General features: G+C 37.9%; 1 long non-coding RNA gene across 4 annotated transcripts in view; it reads left to right on the top strand.

Annotated features, from left to right (window-relative positions):
* The window catches only part of LOC738506 (uncharacterized), a 122,899-nt gene extending 107,695 nt beyond the window's left edge, over positions 1-15,204 (top strand). For 2 of the 4 annotated variants that reach the window (XR_010146851.1, XR_010146853.1), the window contains one exon: positions 15,004-15,204. This is a non-coding gene — a long non-coding RNA (uncharacterized LOC738506). Of the gene's footprint in view, positions 1-12,378; positions 13,325-15,003 lie in introns of those variants that run through there. The other 2 variants (XR_010146854.1, XR_010146852.1) reach the window with 2 other exon arrangements.
* Positions 15,205-15,470: the final 266 nt, after the last annotated feature.

Below are 15,470 nucleotides of genomic sequence, written 5' to 3' on the forward strand. Positions count from 1 at the left end.
ATGCACCACTCTGGTGGGGGATGTTGATAATGGAGGTTGGGCATGTTGGGGGAGGGGTAGAGGGTAGATGAGAATTCTCTGTACTTTTTTTCTCAGTGTTGCTGTGGGACTAAAACTACTTTTTGTTAAAAAAAAAAAGTCCATATAGACTGGTCATGGTGGCTCACACCTATAATCCCAGAACCTTGGGAGACTGAGGTGGGAAGATCTCTTGAGGCCAGGAGTTTGAGACCAGCTGGGCAAAATAGTGAGACTCCAACTCTACAAAAACAAAAATTTAGCCAGGCATGACAGGGTGCATGTGTAGTGCTAGCTATTCAGGAGGCTGAGGCGAGAGCCTAGGAGGTTGAGACTGCAGTGAGCTATGATTGTGCCACTACACTCCAGCCTGGGCAACAGAGTGAGATCCTATTAGAAAGAAAGGAAGAAAAAGAGATAAAGGAGGGGAAGGAGGAGAAGGAGGGGAAGGAAGGAAGACAGGCAAGCAGGCAGGCAGGATCTCTATATAAAGAAGTAAATCAGATGTCACTCTTTTACCAGAAATCTAACAGAACAAATGTCTGCAGACTTAAATGTAAATGATCACAGCCACTTTATTCATCATAGCCCAAAATTGGGGGGATAATTGATCTTTTGGATGACAGATCCCAAAAAACTGTAGAAAAAAGTGATAAAACAGTGATTTTAAATTCTGAGCAGACAGCACCCTTGGTAGATATCCAGCCTGAACCAGAATGATTGCTGAGGATGATCTGTGTGTTCCTGGGCTCATAAAGGTGCAAGGGCTGAATCAGGCTTGAGAAGTGGGGCCTGGATGGCTGTGGAGATGAGCTCTGTTGATGAAAGGCTGCAGCCCCGTGCTAGACATGAGGGTTTGCTGAACTTGCTGCATGTGGGCAGCTGAGGAGTCGCACTTTATACTTGGGGTACACCTTGTGCTCTTCCACATAAAGGGTGATTTGATTTTGTATATTTTAATTGTTGGGCCAGCACCCGATGGTTAAAAACCTCACCTTGTCCCTTATCGAACGTATCAAAGGGTTGTTTCAGTCTTTCAAACTTGGATTTATTTTTGGCCTCTTTCTCCTTATTCTTGTCCCTCACAGTTCATCTTTTATCAAACACTTCTTGACATTTTCTAGCTCATTCTCTCCCTCCCTCTCAGCCACAGCCACCTCAGGCCTAGCTGAAAGCACCATATGGCTCCTAGCTGCCCTCTGCCTTCCAATTTATTCTACAAACAGAATCCAGGATCATATTGTTCATGCTGGTTTTGATCATGCCCCTGCAATCTGATAATTCCAGAGCACATCCCAAATGCCTTTGGAATCCAGTTAAACTTGAACATGTGATCTCTGTCAACTCTCTCTTCTCCTTCTCTCCATTCCTCTTTCCATATCCACAAAATTGATTTGGATGTCTATGTCACTGCTACTGTTCTGTTATCACAAAGATCCAGTCCTGATTATGCTTTAAACACGCTGCCTCTCAAATCCAGGGCACAGCAAACACCACTGCACATGCAGGCTATCTGTATGCTGTGCTCTGATACCATATTTTTCTTTACTTCATTTGTCTTCATGGTGAAATAGAGGTATAATGGGGTGCAGGGGGCAAGGAGGCTTTCCGGAAAAGGAGTGGTCCAAGCTGACATTCTGTTTTTGTTGCCTGTGAATTTTCCCTGAAGCAAGCTCTGTCTTTGTGGAAGTTTCAGCATAATGGGATATCTGAGCACAGCACTCATGGACCTTCAGGATTTGATGCTTTGAGGCTACTCTCCAAGGCTACTTTTCCAGCTTCATTGCACACTCCTCCAGTTTTCTCCCCAAGTTTTGAGGTTCAGCTGCATACTGCAACAGTGTTTTCTTTCCAAGTTTTGAGGTTCAGCTGTACTGAAGTGCTTGTCATTTATTGAGCACTTCATGCTTTCATACATCTCCTTTGCATCTCACATTACGCATTTGACAATCTTGTTTGTTTAGTCTTTCCTGACCCCTCACCCTGCAACCCACCAGCAAGTTAGATGGTGGCCTGTAGATGTTTTGCAAAAATCCTATCACTGGGAGTTCTCTGGTTTCTTGGTCCTACCCATTCTGTTCTCGCCTGTTCAGATCTTGATCAAGCACCAGGTTTCAAAATCATCTTTCCCTTTAACTCTAGCCCCAAAATGTGTCCCTTCTCAATTATAGTAACTGTTGTCTTGACTACACATGTAGCCTTTAACCATAACACTGTTTCCTTGTTTAATGGTGATGTGCATACACTCTTTCTGGTGGCAGGGACTGTGGCTATATTGTATTTTCCTAAGACACTAGAATAGTGAGGGGTGGGGCTCTTGATAAACTAGGTACAACAAGCTTATTTTCCTTTCTTTGGGAGGGACATGTTGCTGATTCCAGGAGCCCCCTTAACTCAGCATCTGATGTCTTAAACACTATCCCTCAGGGGTTCCAGGACTAGAGAACTCACACACTGCATACTCTACTGCTAATGGTTCCTATTGTCGGTCTGTCTTTATCAATTATAAGTTAATCTAATACATCAATGGGAACAATTTCCCATACAAATAATTATCCTATTTAAAATTGAACTCAATTGCATTTATCTACAGTTTCACTAGATCTCTCCATGACACCTGCAGTTTTTTAGAAGTCATGGTGATTTACAAGTAGAAGATTCTGCATTTGATAGGCCAGGGTTTCCTGGAGTTTTAATCCAAGCCCTATTCACTACAGATCAAGCCACTGTACCTGCTTTTCCAGAAGGGTAGGGAACTCAAACTCAGTCTGATGTGGTTACACTCAAGTAAACAAACACACACCTTACCCAGGGGCCCAGAACAAATAACAAACAGGGGAAGAGGGCATGACCTCTCAGGTAGATTACCTCCTCATTGTCATTTCTGTTTTCGGTAGAATGGCTGATTTAACAGGTCTCTATCTCCACCGGGGACTCCCTGGTTGTGCTGATGTTTGCTGTAGTTACCAGCCTAATGGCTGCTTTGTAAATTGTTTGGATTTGCTAATAATTCCTAATGAGGATAATTAAGCAAACAAAGCAATGGGTAGAGAATAGAGTGTGTAAATACGGATACATTTAATGATGCACTGACTGATGATTTCTGTTCCTTGGTTGTTAACTGTGAGAATCTACCCCAAAGATGCTTGAGGTGTGAGCAGACACAGGGTGCTGCCACAGTTGCTTTTTCTGGATCTCTGTATTCTCCTCCCCTCCCTTAACACCCCTTCCACTCTCCTTTACTTCTTTCTTTTTCCTTCCCTCCCTCCTCACTCCCTCCTGCCCTCCATCTTCCTCCCTGTGGGAGGAGGAGTTAGGTCAGGTCAATACATTAGCAGGGGTTTTAGGAAAAGGGTGGTTATTCTCTATGAATCTAACTAATTAGGCTTCTTGCATGGATGGAGAATTTTAGGGGGTTGGTGTGTTAGAAAGCAGTGTGACTTGGCAACTGCCAAGGGACTGGGGGACAAAACCGCTGAGAGGACTGCTGGTCTGGCTGGCAAAGGCAGTGGAGTTGGGAGTCAAATATGGCGAGGTGACAGGACAGGTCTGTGATAGACACCCCCCCCAGCAGAAGCACCTGGACCCAGGTGAATGGAGGCTGTTTTTTGGAAGCGATGAAACGGAACTTTGACAAAATGAAATGATTTTAATTTCAAGAACTTCACAGGGGAGTTTGGAAGAAAGCTCCTGTGGAGATCTGGGTTCAATCTACCTCTTCACTGTGGTCAGTGCATCTCACCTGCTAATGGGGTGTAATTTTGTGGAGTCAATGACATATATTAGAGTCCGGCTGCGTGTGGAGCAGGACCTACACATTGTGCAGTGGAGCGAGTGTGGGTTTGGGAAAGAATAGAGTGGAGTCCAGTCTGTGAAAAGAGCCACTGCAGTGCCTTAGGGCACTTCTACAATCATGAACAAAAAGTACACAGGAGTGCTGCCCAGTCAGTAGGGGACATGTCTGGTCAGGTGGGTTACCTGAGCTTGTGTGTATGTGGGTCACAGTCATCTGTATTTAACATAGTATAAATTAACACAGAGAAAAATGTGAAGGATCAGAATTCACAAGCACATGTTCCATTTATCAAAAGAGAAACGATATCATCATACACCGTGGAGCTTCTGAAAAACTCCTCTGTACCCTGGTGAGAGGATGAAGATGAGTGAGACAAGGCAAATAATGTCTTAGGATGATTACAAAAATTGTTTCAACTTTGTACACTCCTTAGAAAAATCTAGCTATCCCTGTGGGTCCCCATCCTACGCTTTGAGAATTGTTCTCAGGAAAGAGAGGATGAGTGTAGATTTCCACATGAGACGAGCGATGAAGAAATTAAGAACTCTTGTATATAGTTTAGCAGCTCAATTATAATTTCCTTCTTGCACCAGATGAGCCTTGAAAACAGAAACCACCACTAGCCTGTTTCTTAGCCCCTGTCACTTACCATCTCCCTTGCTCTAGGTGTCTGGGGCTCTGTCTGTGTCTGTGTCTTTCTCTTCCTCTGTGCTGCTTTTCCCTTTTTCTCACTTCCTTTCCCTCTTTGACTCCCTCTTCACCTACCCTCTCCTCTTTTTTCTCCTCCCTGCTTCTTCAACTCTCTCACTGAATGTCTCTATCTCTGTATTTTTTCTTTCTCCATAAGTAACCAGTATCCCCCTTTCACTCCCAATATTGTTCATTTGCCACTTCCCATATGTTTTCTTGATATACCTTGCCAAAGTTGACAACTGTGTTTGTCTGTTCAACAAACTAACTTTTGGCCATTAAAAATATCCTTTTCTATGACATTAATTTCTCCCCCTTATGCTTCTCTTTCTTCTAGCTTCTTTGGGTGTATTCCAATAGTTTTTTTCTTCCTCTAAATTTTTAACTGATACACTTAGCTTATTTTCAGTCCTTCTTTTCAAATATATATGTGTAAGGCCGTAACCCTCCAGGTATAATTTTACCTTTTAAAATTGTCATTTACATTTTAGACTCTGGGGGTATATGTGCAGGTTTGTTGCAAGGACATATTGCATGATGCTGAGGTTTGGGCTTCTGTTGAATCCGTCACCCAAATAGTGAGCCTAGTATTTAATAGAAAGTTCTTCAGCCCTTGCCATTCTCTCCCACTCACCATTCTTGTAGTCCCCAGTGTTTATTGCCTCCATCTTTATGTCTGTGTGTACTTAAGATTTAGCCCCTACTTATAAATGAAAATATGTGATATTTGGTTTTCTGTTTCTTTGTTAATTTGCTTAGGATAACGGTCTCCAGCTGCATCCGTGTTGCTGCAAAGGACAGGATTTTATTCTGTTTTATGGCTGCATAGTATTCCATGGTGTATACGTACCACATTTTCTTTATTCAGTCCACCATTGATGGGCACCTGGGTAGATTCCATATCTCTGCTATTGTGAATAGGGCTGTGACAAACACATGAGTGCAGTTACCTTTTTTGGTAGAATGATTTATTTTTGTTTGGGTAGAAATATAATTTTAAATGCATCTCACAGATTTCATAAATAGTATTTTTGTCATCATTCAGTTTTAAGCATTTATATTTTTATTTCTTATTTGACCCACAAGATATTCTGTTGTGTTTAAAAATTCCTAAATATATATGTGTATATACACATTTTAATGTTATATTTTTAATAATGAATTTTATCCTAATTGTGTTCCAAGCAGACAGAAAATGCAATCTGTATGATACCAATTCTGTGGCATTTATTGAGACATCATTATGGCTTATTACAGAGTCAACTTTCATAAATGTTTCATGGATGCTTGAAAAGGATGTATATTCTTTATTTATTGAGTGTACTTGTCATGTACATGTACATGAGCTCAAATTTACTAATTTTGTTGTTATGTTGTGTTCTGTATCTTTTCTGATTTTTACTTGCTTGATTTATCAAGTTCTAGGAGGGATATCCTGAAAGTTCTCATGTGACAGAGGATTTCTCTACATTCTGATAATTTTTGCTTAACATATTGTGAATGTTATTATATGTATAGAAGTTTAGGCTTTTTATATATTTCTGGTGAATTGAAACTTTGGTTGCATAAAATGACTTTCATCAAATGACTTGCACCCATCTGAGGGTATTCTCCTTGAGGACTCCTGGCTATTTGAAAAATTCCTGACCTAGCCTCATATTATTCTTAGAGATCTAAGCATTGTTTCATATTTTTGGAGAAGCTGTGGCATATTTAAACATAGATCCCAGAGCTTCAGAGATTAACAATGTCCTAATGAAAGCTTCAGTCTTCAGACCTTATTCATTTCTCTAAATTCATGCTTGCTTTGTTTGCGTTTTCTTTATCTGTTCCTCCCCACTCCCCTGGCTGGCTTCTGATTATTCTCTTACTTCCCGTGTATTTGAAAAGTTTTAAAAATCATTCCTTGACTATTATATCTGTCATCTATGTGTCCTTTATTGGAGGATTTCTCCATCCAAACATCTATCATGGTATTTTTTCAGGAATGGAAATCGCATTCTCAATTCTTCACACATATATGATGTGTGTCTCTGTGACTCACCTTAATTCCTTTACTTTATCCTTTCTATTATTTTAACTACTATTACTAAGGCAATACTTTCTTTTGTATTACTGATTATAAAGTAATTCATATACATGGTAGAAAGTTTGAAAACCAATGCAAAGTATTGAAGAGAAAAAACTACTCATAATAATTATTAGAATCACATAGCATTTGGGGGGGGGTCAGATTTGTTAAGATACAATTTGTATATCTCAGCTTGTATAAGATTTACCTCTTTTAACTGTACAAATAGACCACTTTTGACAAATATTTACTGCAGTGTAATCAGCACAACAATCGTGATCTAGAACATTTCAGACACCTCAGATAGTTCTTTTATGCCCGTTTGCAATTAATTCTCTCCCTGCAACTCCTGACCCCTGAAAACCACTGATACACCACTGATATATTTTTGTCTGTTCTAGAATTTTACAAATACAGAGTCATATAGTATGAAGTCTTCTGTGTTTGTCTTCCTTCACTTACCATAATTCTTTTGAGAGGCAATGCTGTTGCATTTATTTAGTAGTCTTGTCTTCATTTTAAATTCTGAGTAGTATTGCATTGTATGGATATTTTAAAAATTATTTATCCATTTACCATTTGGTAGAAATTTGCATTGTTTTCAGCTTTTGACCATTGTGAGTAAAAACACTACTGTGAAAATTCTGTACCATTTTGGATTTCCACCAGCACCAACACTTGGTATTGCAGTTGTCCCTTGGTATCCACCAGGGATTGGTTCCAAGACCCTATGCATTCCAAAATAAATGCTTGTTCAAATCTTGCAGTGGGCCCTGCGCAACCAGCAGATACAAACATTCAGCCTCCCATATACACAAGTTTTGCATCCCATGAACACTATTTTTATGCCATGTTTAGTTGAAACAAATCCACATATAAATGGACCTGTGCAATTCAAACCTGTGTTGTTCAAGGGTCAGCTGTATTTTTAAATTTCAACCATTCTACTGTATGTATATCAGTGTCTTACTTTAGTTTTTTAATTTCCATTCTCAATAAATAATAATTTAGAGCATGGTTTTCATATGGTTATTTTGCATCTGCATATTATTTTTGGTGAAGTATTCACATCTTTTGCCCATTAAAAACTGAGTTGTTTGTCTTCTTAGTATTGAGTTGTGTTTATACATTCTTATATATTTAGATATTTTGTAGGTTATCTCGTTACTTTCCCAATAGTGTCTCTTGCAGAGCAAAATATTTTAATTTTGTTGAATTCCAATTTACCACTTTTTCTTTCAGACTGCATTGCATCCTATTTTAAAAATACATGCTTAATCTGAGATTATTAAGATTTTCTCCTATGTTTTTAGTAGAAATTTTATAGTTTTACCCCTTCTATTTAAGTCTATGATCCATTTTAAATAAGTTTTCATGTATAATGTGTGAGGTAAGAGTTAATGTTTCTCTCTGTCTCTCTCTGCATGTGGATAACTAACTCTTCCAGTATAATTTGTTAAAAGTTTATTTCCCCATTGAAATGTCTTGTCACCTTTGTTGAATAGCAGTTAACCTTATTTATGCGGGTCTAGTTCTGAACTCTACATTCTGTTCTTTTGCATAATAATCAGTATGCCAACATCACATTTTCTTGTGACAATATGGCTTTCTGGTGAGTATTAGGTAGTGTAAGTCCTCCAACTTTCTCTTTCTTTACAAAATTGGTTTGGCTCTTCTAGATGACATTTGCATTTTCATGTACATTTTAGGATTAGTTTGCCAATTTCTACCAAAAATCTGCCAAAATTTTGATGGGAATTACATTGAATATATAGATGAATTTAGAAAGAATTGCACTCTTAACAAAATTGAGTGTATCTCTCTATTTATATAGATCTTTAATAATTTATCTCAGCAATACATTGTAGTTTTCAGTATACAGTCTTGCATATCTGTTTAATTTCTAACTACATATTTCATAATTTTATGAGCAGTATTACTTTAAAGTTTTATTTTCTGATTTTTCATTGCCAGTATTTAGGAATAAAATAATTTTTAGATGTAGACCTTGTATCCCATGACTTTTGTAAAGTCATTTATTGGTTCTAGTGGATTTTTGATAGATTATTTGGGTTTACCAGATAGATCGTCAAGTTGTCTCTGAGTAGAGATTGTTTTACTTCTTCCTTTCCAGCATATATGCATTTCAATTCTTTTACTTGCCTTATTACACTGGCCATTCATTATAACGTTGAGTAAAAGTGGTGAGAATATTTTTGTCTTGTTCTTTATTTTTGGGGAAGGAAAATCAGTCATTCTGTAAGGACTACTAAATAGAATAACTACAGCTGTTATGTAATGTCATTTATTAAGTTGAGGAAATTGTCTTCTATTTGCAATTAGCAGTTTTTAAATCATGGATGAGTGCTGAAATTTTATAAGATTTTGTTTGATTGTATCTATTGACATTATCATGTAGTTTTGTTTTTTTTTTTCCGTTTGTTAATACAGCAAATTAGATTGATTGCTTTTTGAATGTCAAGCCAATCTTGAATTCCTAATATAAACCCCCTTTGGTCATGATATATATTAGCTTTTATATATTGCTGGACCTGATTTGCTAATAATTTGTTAAGGATTTTGTGTATATATTCACAAGAGATATTAGTTTGTGGTGCCTTTTATGTGATGTTTGTGTCTGGTTTTGGTATCAGGGCAATGCTGGCCTCATATCAATTAGGATGTGGTTCTGCATCTTCTCTTTTCTAGAAAAATTTGTGCAGAATTAGTATTTCTTCTTAATTGTTTGTTTGAATTAATTAGTAGGTCCTAGAATTTTCTTTATGAGTAGAATTTTAACTATAAAGTAAATTAATTTTATTTTTGTTTTCCTTTGAGACTATAGAGGTTATGTCTTATTATCTATTTTTTGAGTGCCTTGTCTATAAATACCAAGTCATTTATCTATTTTATCAAAAGTGTTGAATTCATTAGCATAAAGCTGTTCATAATACTCTTTATTATTATTTTAATATCTATAGGCTCTGCACTGATGCCTCATTTCTGCTATTGGTAATTTATATCTTTTTTCTTTTGGTTCATGACTAACCTCTAACTAGGTTAGTCATAAACCTGTAACTAGAGCTTTATTAATTTTATTGTCCTTTACAAATAACTAGATATTTAACTTGCTGGTGTTTTCTATTTTTTCTGTTTGCTTGTTTTAGCTTATTGGTTTCTGTTCTTATGTTTACTATTTTCTACTTCTAATTATTCAGTGTTTAATTTTTCTATTTTTTTTCAAATTTCTTAAGGTAGGAGGTTAGGCCATTGATTTTAGACGTTTATTGTTTTCTAATATAAGCATTAATGCTAAAAAATTTCCTCTATGCACCGCTTTAGTTTCATGTCACAAACTTTGACATGTTCCAATGTTCATTCTGTTTAATGTATTTAAATATTCCCATTTTGATTTCTTTGATCCCATCACCACCCTCTGGTGTTTTACCTAATTTCCAAATATTTGAGGATTTTCTTGATATTTTCTAGTTTTGATTTCTGATTCCACCGCAGTTAAAGAACATACTCTATATTATTTCAATCCTATTATTTGGAAATAATGTGTCTCTTGATGAATTTTTCTCTTTACTATTAAGTATTTTTGGCAATAGTTATTGCTCTAAAAGTTATATTTTCTGATATTAATATAACCAAATAAGCTTTCTTTTCAGTGTTAGCACAGTATATCGTTTTTCATACATTTACTTTTAAGCTGTATGTTTTTGTTTGTTCAAAGTGAGTTTCTTCTAGACAACATTTAGTTGGATTTTGCTTTTTCAAAGTTTTTTATTTTATTTTACTCTAAGTTCTGGGATACACGTGCAGAATATGCAGGTTTGTTATATAGGTATACATGTGCCATAGTGTTTTGCTGCACCTATCAACCCAACATCTAGGCTTTAAGCCCTGCATGCATTAGGTATTTGTCCTAATGTTCTCCCTCCGCTTGTCCCTGACCCCCCTATGGGCCCCGGTGTATGTTGTTCCCCTCCCTGTGTCCATGTGTTCTCGTTGTTCAACTCCCACTTGTAAGTGAGAACATGTGGTGTTTGGTTTTCTGTTGCTGTGTTAGTTTGCTGAAAATGATGGCTCCCAGCTTCATCCATGTCCCTGCAAAGGACATGATCTCATTCTTTTTTGTGGCTGCATAGTATTCCATGGTGTATATGTGCCACATTTTCCTTATCCAATTAGATTGGATTAAAAAAAATCCCATCTAACAATCTCTGACTTTAAATGGCATTATTTATATCATTCACTTTTCATTTGATGATTGGATGGTTGACTTTAAATATTTACTTGTAGGATTATCTTGAGGGTTGATAACTTCATATATTAATATATGCAGTTATTAGAGCAGTGCCTAAAACATATGAAGTTCTCACTAAACATTTGCCATTATTAAATGACTCTTCCAGGGGCAAGCCTGTAGTAAACATCAGAGTCTAAATTAACCTCATCTCTCCTAACTTGAATATATACTTTTTCCTTTATATAAAGGCGATGTGACTATTTAAATTATGATCATTAAAAACCTTGATGAATTCTTTGCTGTTTCCTTCTTGGCTGCTAAGCTCATAAATTCAGTCTGAGCTTCAGTTATGTGATTCTGAGCTGTCCAATGATGACAGATTCCTTACATACCACTCTATCATATATTTATGAAATAATTTATATTTTTGTTGTCCTTGGGGCATCAAATATTTCTTTGGATGTCTTTGACACCAAGTTCATTTTCTCTCTCATGATGGCAGAGATACTTTTTGTATATCACTAGAAATACAACTGTCACACTTCCTGGTAGAAAGTAATGTTTAGGGTATGGGCTTAGATATAGGGAAGAAATGATGACAAATCAGCATAGTCATGAGGGTTTTGAGCATCGCTGGGTTTTCACGATACCTTCTTCTCTGTTATTAAAGTAGGGCAAAAAGCCATTCATTATGTGATTTTTGTCTAGGCAAATATTTATCTAGTTCAATTGTAGATTTAACCTTGTTGGGGTCCAAGGATGCTTTCCATGGTGTTCTTGAATTGGACTGGCTTAGAGAGCTAAGGATCTCTGTTACTAAACCTTATCCAAATTGACAAATGAGGTAGTTTTTCAAAATTACCTGAAAGCAACACTGGCTTACTTTTTGACTTTGGATATAGTTAGAAACTGGATTTACTAATTTCTTTTGTTTATTTTTATTTATTTATTATTATTATTTTTTAGATGGAGTCTCGCTCTGTCGCCCAGGCTGGAGTGCAGTGGCACGATCTCGGCTCACTGCAAGCTCTGCCTCCCGGGTTCATGCCATTCTCCTGCTTCAGCCTCCTGGGTAGCTGGGACTACAGGTGCCGCCACCATGCCCAGCTAATTTTTTGTATTTTTAGTAGAGATGGGGTTTCACCATGTTAGCCAGGAGGGTCTCGATCTCCTGACCTTGTGATCCGCCCACCTCGGCCTCCCAAAGTGCTGGGATTACAGGCGTGAGCCACCGCACCTGGCCTCCTTTGTTTTTAATTAAGGAAAAGGACATCAATATCTTCCATATTGAAGGGAGGGGAAGGCGGGACTAATTATATATATTATCTTTTACTTCCATGATTTTTTTCTCCTTTTGGGAGTTCACAAATAGTTTTTTGATGACGGCAAATACTCCTCATTGCTAATTTTTGGTGACAGAGAATATTAACTCTTTCTTCTTTAGAAAATAGCAGGAGGGGAAGCCCTCTCTTCTACTTTGAATTAGAGTACGTGCTTCATTTGTTTGTGATGAACCACCCTTGGGGAACTTTTCCTTTCCTTCTTTCCTAGATTAACAATGGTACCAGCACGTGCAGAAAAGAAAGAGTCTCCGCTTGTCTTTGTCTGATTCTCCTGTCCTCTCCATGGAAGTTACATTTTCTCTAAAGGATGAGCTGAAAATTCTCCTGGTCGTTGCCAGTTGAACTTCTGCTGTGCTCTGGGAAGGCATTCTCACTCTGTTTGTGTTGTCTAAGTGGAGACATGGATGTGCAGGTTTGCTAGAACCTCCTGAGGATGTGCAATGGTTCTGTTCATGCCTGAATCAGTTCTTTTGGGAGTGGACATTCTTTCTCTCCCTCATGCACAGCCTCAGGCACATGGCTTGAGCTATGGCTGCACGCAGTATGGCCATCACCCAGGTACACCCCTTCCCTAAGAAGAGGCTCTTCAGGTTACACTCGGGTACTGTTGTTATCTGGCTTATTGTCCATAGGATCAAGATAGAGTCCTGAGGTCAGTTCAAACCATCAAACCAGGGATGTTACTTATTATTTGAAAACTTCTTTGGAAAGATAATCTTGGGTTGTTCAGTGGGACCAGTCTTTGACGGGCAAATCTCCAGAATACATGGGGTCAGTTCTCTCAGGTTCAGGAAGCATGTAATCTCTCTAAGATTCATTAATTTAAAAAAAGACACATGCATAGAAAAATATAACAAAATGGAAGCTCTTTATTGGACACCTACTATGGGTTATGTGCCAGGGTTTCCTCATCATTTGGGGACATGTGTGTATAAACAAGACCAGGCTATGTGGCCAGGCACTGTGTGGCTTACACCTGTAATCCCAGTGCTTTGGGAAGCCAAGTTGCGAGGATCGCTTGAAACCAGGAGTTCGAGACTAGCCTGGGCAACATAGTGAGACCCGGTCTCTGCAAAAAAAAAAAAAGAAGAAGAAGAAGAAAGAGAAAAGAAGGAAGGAAGGAAGGAAGGAAGGAAGGAAGGAAGGAAGGAAGGAAGGAAAGAAAGGAAAGAAAGAAAGAAAGAAAGAAAGAAAGAAAGAAAGAAAGAAAGAAAGAAAGAAAAGAAAGAGAGAGAAAGAAAAAGAAAGAAAAGAAAGAAAGGAAGGAAGGAAGGAAGGAAGAAAGAAAGGAAGGAAGAAAGAAAGAAAGAAAAGCTAGGAAGCTAGGGTGTGGGGGCGCATGCCTGTAGTCCACACTACTTGGGAAGCTGAGGCAGGAGGATTGCTTGAGCCCAGGAGATCCAGGCTGCAGTGAACTGTGATTGTGCTATTACATTCCAGCCTGGGCAGCAGAGCAAGACCCTGTCTCTACAAAAACAAAACAAAACAAGACAGCAACAACAAAAAAGACCTGCCTATGTCTTCATGAACTTTGCAGTATAGTGGTAGAATATGTGAGGGCCTGTTCTGTCATGCTTCTTGGACACTCGGTGGGTTTACGCAACCTCAATCAGGAGCTCTGAACACCGTCAGGCCTTAGCCAAAATCTCTATAAAGTAATTTCTATGTATGAGTGCCAACTGCTAGGGGCAGTTCTGCTGAGCAAACTCTAAAGTTGTATGCATGGGCTTACAGTTATTACTCATCTGGGGCTGAGAGGAGAACTTGTTATTTGGTTTCCTGTCTCCTGATCCAGATGTTACATTTTGTCATGGGCATGGAAAGCCCCCAAACTCCCCCAAGACAGTACCTAGTTCATTCTGGGAGTTTCCAGGTGTCCTGTCTTTCGTATTTCCAGAGGAGTTAATGGAAGAGTGTAGAAACTCTGCTCTATCCTGTAGCTTCCTTGCTACACAAGTTAATTTGGGATTAGATATTTTACCTCTTGATAAAGTTTTAGTATTTTGTGAGACAAAAACTGAGTTGAGGTAGAAATATTTTTCTATCATGGGACATTACTCAGGATGCAATAAACTGTGTTTTGCTTGTGGCAAAATTTGCAAACCTTCACTCAGTGAAAAGTACATGATTTTGTTAGCGATGAAGCCAGTGAAAAGTCAAATTTACCCATTTCTTTCCACATGGGTAATTTTTTGAGCATTGCACTCCCATTTATGGCCTGTGCTCTGTTTTCATCGAGGACTATAATTAGACCAACAGGGGTGACTGTTTTAGCAAAAACGTAAAGACTCAGGAAGATACGTACCCCAGGATTGCATGAATCTAAATCTGGAGTCAGTTCTTAGTGGACTCTTTCCTTTCCCCATCCTCATTACATTTAAAAAGTATGAACTTACTGGAAGCTTTATATAAACTAACACCTAAAGTTCTCTCAACCCAAGGTTGATTTGAGCATGTGTGTGTAAGTGCGTGGTGATGTCTAGTGCCAACTGATCCTGTCTAAAAGTCATTTCCTATTCTAATTAGTAGGTCAGCATGCAGGTTAAAATATTAATTATAAAGCTGCCATTACTTATTAGGAAAAATCAGAATTCTTAATTAAAACAGCTGCTAATTAATTTGCCCTTGACAACTCTAAGAAATAATAGAGCAAAAGAAAGAATAATCGGAGGTAAAACTGATGAAAATAGTTTAGATTTCATTTTAATCATTTGAGGAAATGTTACACTAAAAATAAGTAGCATAAATTATCAATTTGTCTAGAAAAAATTAGGACTTTTAGAAAGTTGCCAATGTGGCTATACCATTTAAAAAAATGTTTGTTTTTTTTCAGGCCCATCAATGAGAGAGACAACATTTAGATAGGAGTACTGGACATTTGAAAATTCTTACACCCTGTGATGTGACATGGAGAAGTGATCAACACAACTTTGCCAACTATACTCCATTCTTAGTAACTGCCGATTAGGAAGGATTTCTTTCTAAGTCTGTCACTAATTCAACTGTTATTCACAAGAGAAGTAGAGGCAAATGATAGCAGCTTGATCATTGATTTTTGATTTAGATGATCAATGATGTTCAGAATAGTGTTTGTATGTGTGAGCATGGATGTGTATGTCGTGTGTGTGTCTCTGTATGTGGTGTGTGTGTCTGTGTATATTGTGTGTGTGTGTGTGCATGTGTGTGTGCAGGGTAGGTATCACCACATTCCCTGTGGTGGTGTGTCTCTTCTCTGGGATTGGTTCTTCTAGAATCTCCCACCTTTTAGAACCACTTTAAGATATTTATTTATTCTCTCCA

This window comes from Pan troglodytes, chromosome 8, assembly GCF_028858775.2.
Source record: "Pan troglodytes isolate AG18354 chromosome 8, NHGRI_mPanTro3-v2.0_pri, whole genome shotgun sequence".
NCBI classification, from domain to species: Eukaryota; Metazoa; Chordata; class Mammalia; order Primates; family Hominidae; genus Pan; species Pan troglodytes.